The sequence below is a fragment of the Sarcophilus harrisii genome, chromosome 2 (genome assembly GCF_902635505.1).
Source record: "Sarcophilus harrisii chromosome 2, mSarHar1.11, whole genome shotgun sequence".
Lineage (NCBI taxonomy): Eukaryota > Metazoa > Chordata > Mammalia > Dasyuromorphia > Dasyuridae > Sarcophilus > Sarcophilus harrisii.
The window spans coordinates 455,611,147-455,621,948 of NC_045427.1; positions in this window are offsets into that span (position 1 = coordinate 455,611,147).

A 10,802-nucleotide genomic window follows, 5' to 3' on the forward strand; every position below is an offset into this window, starting at 1 on the left:
TTTTTAAGATTTAGTATTTGCTCATAGCAGGCAGCCAGGCCTTAGTTTCTGAAAAGAGGAGAGATCAGTAAAAGACAAAAACTCATGAGCAACCTTATTCCTTAACAACACTACTCCTACCTCCAATCAGATCTCTTCTGGGAGAGAAAGAGCCTTGGCCTTGGATCGGGGTGGGGGTGAGGGCGGGTGGTACTGGAGCCCCTAAGAAGAAGGGAAATGCAAGGTGGAAGTAAGGAGAGAAATAATTTAGCTTTTAGCATTTTACCTTTCCTAAGCTCCCTTCACTTTGGTAGCTAAGGCATGGCCCTCCTGCTAGGAGAGAATTCTCAGTCTTAAGCAGGGAGAGTCTGTGCATCCAATTTTCTCACCCAAACCTACAATAGCCAGACCTATCCTCCAGCAGGGAGTTTCACAATTCAAATATCAAGCTATTTAATTCTCCATAGAACAGTGGGGGCTGGGGGGAAGGGGAGAAAGGGAATCTATGCTACTTATAAAATCTCTATCTCATAGAAAATCTATGTTTCAACTTCACCAATAGAAAGTATAAAGACTTTTACAGATAAACAAAAGCCCCCTCTTCAAGATGATGATGTCCTGAATGACATGAAACTGCTGAATGCTTCCATAAAACAGAAAGTACTGGGCTGCTAAGAAATATGCACTGAGCAACCTAGTCTTGAAACTGTAAGCAAAGCAAAAAGTGCTCCCTAAAAAAAGGCAGTTTAAACATTTGCAAGCATAAGAGCCCAAAAATCTGAACATTAATCAGGATGTAGGAGAGTGCTGCAGAGCAAAAGCTGTAACTTTGCTTACTACCTTTCTTTAGTCCCAACATCAACAAGTACAAGGTAAAAGGATTAAGGGTTAGTGGAACAGAAATACTGGGATGAGCTAAGGAGCACTGAGAAAACCACCGGATAGGAATGAATTCAGGAGCAGGAAACTGAAATATGAATCTCAGTTTTTACTATTTGCGTGACCCTTGATCTATAAAAATCTTTCCTTCTCTAAATTCTGAGATCCTATATTACTAAATTTCTTTCATCTGAAGTTAGAGTAATCTGAGAAAACTTCAATGCATCTGTGCACACACAAACACACACCACCACCATTACCATAAAAATATTCTTCCTCAATCTTTTTCCATTTCTTCATGCTGCTTCCTGCTACAGAATACTCCCTTTTCCTCTTGTAAATTTGTAGTGATAGGATTTTAGAAATCATCTCCCCTGTGGCACCTGAGAGATGAGGCATCATAGCAATTTAGGGAAGAGGACAGAGTCAGTAACCTGAGACAGGTTAGCTCAGGATATGTCAGTTATCTATGCCTAGCAAACGAACTGAAAATTGGAAGGTTCCTCTCAGATCAAAAATAGGAACTTAGCATGTAGCCCACAAGGAGGTTTAAGCCTTGAACAGGAAATGACTACCTATATAATTTGATACTAATCTGAATAGTTTCTGCTAAATATGGCACTTTACAAACCAATCACATGGCTATTAACCAAACAGAGTTGAGATAAGGTAAAAGAAATGGAAAATGATTCAGTACTATAAGATATCACTTCAGCTATTGGTTAAGATCAGAAAGCTTTATTCTAAATACATTCATATTTCTAGGTTTTCATACTTTTTACTTTTGTTACTTCAAAACAATTATACTGAAATACATTTTTTTTCTGAGATATGACTGAAGCTAAGGGAGATTGTCAAATGAAAAAGTTGGACTAGATAAACTCTGGGGTCCCTTCCAGCTCTAAATCTATGATTCTCTGATTCATTTTCCCACATACCAGTTGTTAATAACATGATCAGCCACCTTTAACATCTAAGTATAATGGTAGCAACCAACTAAAGAAATAAAAAAAAAAAAAAACAACAGATCTGATGCAGAAAAAAAAGGAAATCTAGGAGAGACATTCTTGCCTATGTATCTTTTGTAGCAGAAATGTTTGCTTGTATTTTGATTTTCCATAGACAAGGCTGTTCTATAGATTTGAATCATTTTAGGTTGGAAATCAATGAAGTAGCAAGTTTCTAGACAAGAATCTAGGAATATCTTCACTCCTTACATCTTCAAACCATCTACCCTCAAAGAGTTATCCTTTGCTATTTAAGAATCATGATTATGGCAAGAAAATAGATTGATTACATGCATACAGCATGAGGCAAGCCGTAGGCTATGGCAAAGGTGTGAAATTCACAAGAAACTTTAGGAGCAGGGACTCAATATATCCATAAGAACTGAATCCATACACCATAACAATGTCCATTATAGATATTTTAACATTACTCCTAATTGACCATGCACCTAATTAAGCCTGGACTCACGGCAACTCCATTTGGCAAGTCATCCTACCAGGGATATGCCAGAAGTTGGACACCCAAATAATATTCAACTCTGCTGCTACTTTAGTTTTGTGGCTGAACTAACTGCCAGAGAGTCTCTCTGCCAAACACTTTAAGGCACATAAGTTCTCTCCCCTACTTCTCTGTTCCTGGCCCCATCTGCTGAATGCTATCCAGGGGACACACTTGCCAAAATTTGTTCACCTAACTGTTTTATAACATCCTATTTCAATTTTTTTTTCTATTTCAGTTTCTCAAAAGTTCTAGACTTGCCTGAGCCAAGAAGTTTTATTTAGATATAGACCACTTACTAAAATACAATAGGCCTACACTTGTTTAGTAATGGGCTTACAGATCTATCTCTCCAACATTTGTTTAGAAATCCTATATCCAGAGTACCATGTAGCAAAATTTGGTCATCTGAGGGTCACTGGGAATTACTTCATTAGCTGTACAGAGAATCCTTGAAAATCAGCATGAGGAAATTAAAAAGGAAACATAGTTTCTCAAGGAAAAACCCCAAGAAGAATTGTATAAACAGATGCAGGATGAAATAAGCTGAATCAGGAGAACAATTTATACAATAACAAAACTATTGTAAATATAATCAATTTTGAAAGACTTAGGAGTTTTTTGTTTGTTTTTTTGCTGAGGCTATTGGGGTTAAGTGACTTGCCCAGGGTCACATAGTTAGGAAGTGTTAAGTGTCTGAGGCCAGATTTGAAGTCAGGTCCTCCTGACTTCAGGGCTGATGCTCTATTCACTGTGCAACCTACCTGTCCCTAGACTTAGGAATTCTGATCAACATAAAGACCAGCTACAATTCCAAAGGACTCAGGATAAACCATCTTCAGACAAGATCTGATAGAGTCCGAGTACAGATTGAAGCATAATTTCTTAAATTTACTTCTCTTTTGGGGAGGACGATTAAGGGATATGGCTAGTGTAGGAATCTGTTTGGCATGACTATACATATTTTTAATAGCACACTTTAGAAAACTGGGAAACAGTTTTTTTACAGTGTTTCTGATAAACCTCATTTCTAAAATATAGAGAACTGAGTCAATAAAAAGTCATTCCTCAACTGATAAATGATCAAAGGATAGGAATAGATAGTTTTCATTTGAAGAAATTAAAGCCATTTCTAATCACATGAAAAAATGCTTTAAATCACTATTGATTAGAGAAATGAAAATTAAAACAACTTTGAGATACTATCTCATATCTATCAGATTGACTAAGATGATGGGAAAAGATGGTGATAAATGTTGGAGTGGATGAGGTATTCAGCAGTGTCACTTCTAGATCTCTATGCCAAAGAAATCATAAAAGAGGGGAAAGGACCCACATGTGCAAAAATGTTTGCAACAGCTCTTTTCGTAGTGGGAAGGAATTGAAATCAAGAAGATGCTGACCAATTTGGGAAATGACTGAATAAGTTATTCATATATCTATAGATAGCTTTAATTTCTTTATCTGAAAATTTCTGTTCATAACCATTGGCCATTTATCAGTTGAAAAGTAATTTGTATTTTTATGTTGATTCCATATATTTTAGAAGTAAGGCCTTTATCAGAAACATTAGCTATTAAAAATTGTTTCCCAGATTTCTGCTTCCCTTATAATCTTGGATGCATTGGTTTTGTTCATACAAAACCTTTTTAGCTTAATGTCATTAAAATTATCCATTTTGCATTTCATAATGTTCTGTTTCATGTTTGGTCATTAATTCCTCCTTTCTCCAAAGATATGGCAGGTAAACTATGCCTTGCTTTTCTAATTTGCTTTATTATATATAATTTTGATTTTTCTTGTTTTTTCAATGGATAGAAAAGAGGAAGAGACAGAATTCAGCTTGTTTTTTTTAAAAATTATAAATGAAGAAAAGAAGGAAAGAATAAAGATACAATATAAATCTACACCCTCCTCCCCATTCTCCATGAATGGCTAGACCCACAAGGAAACATGAAGTTTCAAGTAGAGACCTCATGGATATATTCCTAAGAACCAAGGAAATAGCATTTGCCCTTCTTCCCTCAACTACCAAAGTGACTTCACGCCTAGCCCTTAGAGACTTCATCTAGATGAAGGAATCTTTGTGAATACTATTAAGTGCTTCTGAAAGAACTACAATCCCTGTTTCCTCAGAAACCACAACTACTAAATACCCAAAAAGGAAAGTTCTCATCATTATAAGTCTTTGGCATTGTCAACTTGTTCAAAATCAGGAAGGAAAAAGACATGATTTTTCTCAAGGGAAACAACTTTAAAGAAGAAATATTACCATTTGCTTTGTCACTGCACCTTAGGGACTACCAAATGAGTTGCAACTGAAACATGATATATGCATTGTCTTCCTTTCATGAATGTGAAGTTCTAGAGAATATGAACTGTCTGGATTTTCTATTTAAACTTAAACAGTGCTCTGCATATAGTCTTCACTTAAAAATGCCTTTTCATTTATTAATTCATTCACTCATCAATCTTTGATTCTGCAATGTTTAAGTTTCTTAGCAATAATTTGGATAAAGGACATAAACATCAAACTAGAATATTGGACTAAAACAAATATAATTTATTAGTGATAATTGTAGTCTAACATGAGTTCAAAAATCAACTTTACAAATACAATGAAAGAGACATAGCTAGTCAACAGTTCATATGAAAAAATTCTAAGGGTAGTAGCCTGAAAACTCAACATGAATCAACAATGCTATGTGACAGTCCAAAAAGCTAATGTAATCTTAGGCTACATTAAGGAAGACATAAAATGATTAAGAAAAAAAAAGAAAATCAAACAGATTAGGTATACAGCATACAGAAATAAATAAGCACAGTAAGCTACTTTTGGATAAATCCAAAGATCCTAGCCACTAGGATAAGAACTCACTATTCAATAAAAATTGATGATAAAGCTAGAAAGAAATCTGGCAGAAACAAGATACAGACCAACATTCTTTTACCATATATCAAAATAAGCCCCAACTGGATCCATGACATATAAATAAAGAATGAAAATCATTTTTAAAAAATTAGAGGAGCAAAGAAGAAATAACCTGTCAGATCTCTGGATAGGGGAAAAATTAATTACCAAATAAGCCACAGAGAAGATCACAGATGGTTAAAAATACATTTTGATCACATAACATTAAAACATGTTCACACAAACAAAACTAGTGGAGCTAAATTTAAAAGGGAAGCAAGTTAATAATAATAAAAAAAATCTTGTAGCAATTTTCTCTAATAAGGTTTTCATTACTGATATATATATATGTGTGTGTGTGTGTAACTGATTAAAATTTATGAAAGTAACAGCCATTTCCTAAGTGATAAATTGTAGAAGGATAAGAACAAGCAGTTTTCAGAGGAAGAAATCCAAACAAAAACCAAATGAAAAAATGTTCCAAATCACTAATAATTAGAGAAATGAAAATTAAAACAACTTTCAGGTTTCATCCCAAAATAAATGTTGGTGGGACTGTGGCAGAGGCAGGGAACCTTTTTTTCTGTCAAAGGCCATTTGGATATTTATAACATCATTTTCAAGCCATACAAAATTATCAACTTATAGAACTCAAGCAGTAGGAGTTAGTTGTGCCTAGCTTTCAGTTCATCATCACTTGCAATTGCCTTAGCAAATGATTTCACAAGCCCTATATAGTTCACAGGCTGGACATATATTCATACACTATATTGGTGGACATGTGAACTGATCCAGCCATTCTGAAACAATTTGGAACTATAACCCAAAAACTATTAAATTGAACATATTTTGAAGCAGGTTGGGGTCCCTTTAAGAAACTGTATTTCCTGAGTGTAAACTGTTTGCATTTTTGTTTTTCTTCCCAGGTTATTTTTACCTTCTGAATCCAATTCTTCCTGTGCAATAAGAGAACTGTTCGGTTCTGTACACATATATTGTATCTAGGATATACTATAACATATTTAACATGTATAAGACTGCTTGCCATCTAGGGAGGGGGTGGAGAGAGGGAAGGGAAAAGTCAGAACAGAAGTGAGTGCAAGGAATAATGTTGTAAAAAAAATTACCCAGGCATATATTCTATCAATAAAAAGTTACAATAAAAAAGCCAAAAAAAATAAAAGAAAATAAAAGAAACTGTATTTCCTACTGATCTGGGATTCCTTTCAGATTCCCAGCCCTTTCTGGCTGAGGTATATCCTCCCCAGACAAAGTTGTCTTTCCTGGATGCCAGGGCCTTTGATTCATAGATCCTGGTCAAAAGCACCCCTTTGGATTCCAATGGGAGATCTGGGCTTGTTCCAGCCCCCACTGGATCTGAGCCAACTTGGGCTCTCCCAGTCCCCACTGGTTGTGATCTGCTTGAGTTTCCCAACCCCCACCAAGACAACCAATATAATGAGCTTCCATCAACTAAGGTCTTTTTACAGATGGACCTTGGCAGCTCCCTTTGTTGCCAGGACAGTTTGTCCACTGAGAACTGCATTCTCAGTGCAAAACTCCATTTTTCCATAGATTTGTTGTATTCAACCTAATTACTATTAGGTACTATTAGCAAATTCAACCAATTGTAACCAACCCTGACTGTAAGTCTGACCAATCTAAACTGAAGAGAGGGATAAAGAACCAAACTTCTCATGAGAATTGCTGAGAAAAGGATTCTTCTCTCACTCTAAAGAGCCTTGATTATAACACTATTTCTAGACCAGTTTGCAATTGCAAGTGGGCAGTGACAGCTCATCCCAGGCTTATTCCCCAATCCTGCTGAGCTTCACAGAGTCCTTTGATAACCCATTCATTCAATAAGTATTTCTGAAGTATTTACTCTGTGCCAGATCCTGTGTTTGACACAAAGGGTATAAAGGCAAAAAAAAAAAATAGTACCTGCACTGAAGAAACTTGCATTCTATAATGCAGAACTTCTTAAATTTTTTCCATTCTTTCTCCTAAGAAATTTCCACATGACTCTGGATGTAGAGGTTTATAAAATAGGTATACAAATCAAACATTTGTTGATTTACTGATAATAAAACATATTTTGAGACTGCCACATTTAGTTTAAGAAGCTTTGCTATAAGGAAGTAACAATATATGTACATATAAATGCAAGATGTATAATTCAGTTGGTAAGAAAGACAATAATAATGAGGGGAATAAGGAATAGACTCATGGAAGAGCTTGAGTTCTCTTGAGGAACTAACAGTTCTAAGATGCAGAAGTAAGGAAAGAGAAAATTCCAGGCATGAAATCAGTCCATCCAGAAGCACAAAGATGATAGATAGTAGGAGGAACAGCAGGTGGTCCAGTTGAATGGTATGTAGCATGTGTGAAGGAAGTAATTTGTAGTCTGTCAGTAAAGATTAGCCAGTCAGATAATGAAAGATTTGATGAGACAAATCAAGGAGTTGTTATTTTATCCTAGGGGCAACAGGGAGTCACAGAAGCTTCTTGATCAGGGAGTGACATGGTCACACCTGTGCTTTAAAAATATTAATTTAGAAGTTGTATAGAAAATCCGTTTGAGAGGGAGAAAAATTGAAGGCAAGGAAATTGAAGAGAATGTTTCTAACAGCAAGTGTTTTGGGCCTGAACTAAGGCAGTAAACATGTAATTTGAAGGAGGAAAGGAATGGGACAGAACTTGTCAACAGGATATTGGGGGAGGGATAAAGGAGGGAGTGAAGAGACAAGTATGATTCTAAGTTTAGGAAAACAGGTAACTAAAAGGATGTTGGTGCCCTAGACATGAATTAGGATGTTCTTATTCATTCTCTCTCTCTCTCTCTCTCTCTCTCTCTCTCTCTCTCTCTCTCTCTCTCTTCTCTTCTCTTTTTCTCTCTCTACCCCCCACCCCCGCAGCAGATACTGGCCCCAGGGAATCAAAATAAAGTGGTTTCATTCTGTTATCTGGCTGGGACTAGCTGACTACAGGACCACTCCTACTTAGGCCGAGCTGGAGATGAGATTTCTATCCAACTCTGTTGGGTTGGAGATAAGCCGAGAGACACTCATTCAGTTCCAAGATTCTTTATTCTGATTCCAGCTCAAACTGCTCCCACCCCCCACCAAGAGCTGCCCATAAAATAAGTTTCCTTCAGCTCATCTCCTTGCAGAGGACCTAACATGCCAAGGAACCTCTCTCTCCCCTTGGCATAGCTGCAACCCTCTGACCACTGAAAGATACTCTCTTTCAGCGTTACTCCCTCTTTATCTTTCTCACCTATTTACCTAACAAGACTTTATTCAAAGATTTCTCTGCTACCCTGCCACTAAGGAAGTCAGCCTCCTAGCAAAAGCTGACCTCTCAGTTCTAATAATAAACTTTTTTTGCCAGTTAAACTTTTTGGGTTTGTAAATTCATTTACAAAGAACTTGCATCGATCAGAAGAGGGTTCCCACAACTCCCTGCCCTGCACCAAACCTCTTCATTTGATTCCCTGACTGCAAATCAAAGGGAGCTGAACCTCATCAATAAGGAACACTATATAAATGAATTTAAGACATATCTGGGACTTCCAGTTTGAAATGTCCAGTGAGTAGTTGGTGGTCGGGAGTACAGTACTGGAGGTCGGGAGAGAGATTGGGGTTGTCTAGAACAATCTATGAGTCATGTGCATTGAAATGATAATTAAACTCATGTGAGCTGATGAGGTCATCTAGAAAAAGAGTATTAAGAGAGAAAAAAAAGGCCAAGGGTAAGAGCCTTGAGAAGACAGTCATGGTTTGAGAGAGTAAAATGAATGTTGAGTCAATAAAGAATTCTGAAGATCATGGCTCGTCAGCCAAGTAGGAAAAGTACCAAGAGAGCAATCTCCCAAAACACTAGAGAGGAGAAATACATAGGAAGAGGTTGTCAATGGTGTCAAATGTTGTGTTGAAGTTAAAAAGGATGAGGTTCAAAAACATCTTCAGATTTGAAAATTAAGAAATCATTGAGGTATGGAATAAACTGAGTGAAAATTCTCTCATAAGGATGTGGCTTTGGGGCAGTTAGGTGGTACAGTCAATAGAGCACTAACCCTGAATTCAGGAGGACCTGAGTTCAAATCTGGCCTCAGACACATGACACTTCCTGACTGTGTGACCCTGGGCAAGTCACTTAACCCCAATTGCCTCAGGGGGAAAAAAAAGGATGTGGATTCGACCTATGCTCTAATTATGACTTAAGACTTTGCAAGAACAAATTAAAGTATAGCTAAAAAGCTGCAGGTATTCTATTGTCTTGAATGAACATTTCCCTCCTGTTCCTCCCAACTCCTAATTAGCATTTAAGTACTTCTTTTAAAATCAATTTATTCTTTTGTTTCAGGGACAGATTTCTTATTCAGAGTATAAGCCTGAACTCTCCAGACAATGGGAGAAAAGGCCAAAGGGAAGGGGGAGCCTTCTGTTCTATTTAATCTTGTGTTTTGCAGTTTGTGCTTTGCACTCTTTTAACTGACACCTCGTCAGTTAGGAGTTGCCCTTTCTCCAGAGATTGTAATAAATCCCTTTTTGCTTTTCTTACTCTGAGAGTCTCTGTTTTTGTAGTCCCACACAGTTGATAATTCTAGAGAGAGCAATTTCAGTTGAGTGAGGAGGTCAGAAGCCAGAGGACTAAAGGGCTAGAGAAAGAGTAAGAGGAGAAGGAAGTGGTAAATAGTTTTTTTCTCAGAAATTATTGTAACCTTGGAGAAAACAGTTGCCAAAATAGTTCTTCCATTTGAAATTCCTGATCCTGTGTCCACAATGGGAATAAGACAAAGGCATACAATCAACAAAAGCAGTCCCAGTTTGTTTGGCAGATCCTAGAAGAGTATGCAGATTCTCCTGGACATTTCTGTGCTAGAAGATCTCACCAAAGTTCCTTTATGTCTACATCAATGCTTCAGGATGTTTCAGAAAGGTTAGCTAAAGAAAGAAGCTATCACTGAGTGCCCAAGAGAGTTATTTCTCTATTATAACTGGCTACAGGTTCTGTCCCATAACAGTGGCACTTGGGAGAGGACAGAATAAGACAGGTCAAAGGCTTGCCTATGTACTACCTAGATGCTGTTTTTCCCCCTGTTTCCTATTAGGAAAATATTTTCCTTTGAAGAAAGTACTAGTATTTTTAGTAGCCATTTGATTTTCCTGAAGATTGTAATAGTTTGTCATCTGAGGAATTCATTGTTGTTTAGGTGACAAAATGTGTCAAAATGGGGTTTATAATTGATTTTAAGTATTATATTGATTATTATATCATATTATTATATTATCACTGATTATTATTATTATTTATTATTGACACATTTTTCCATGTGTCAAAATCCAGGTTTGCCTCATAAGAATTTTTTCCCTCTTTTTAAAATTTTATTTTAAAATTTTTATTTTCCCCACTTACATGTAAAACAATTTTCATACATTTGTTTTTAAAATTTGAGTTCTATATTCTCTCCCTTCAGCCCCACCTCCCATTAAGAAGGCACATGTGAAATTATACAAAACAC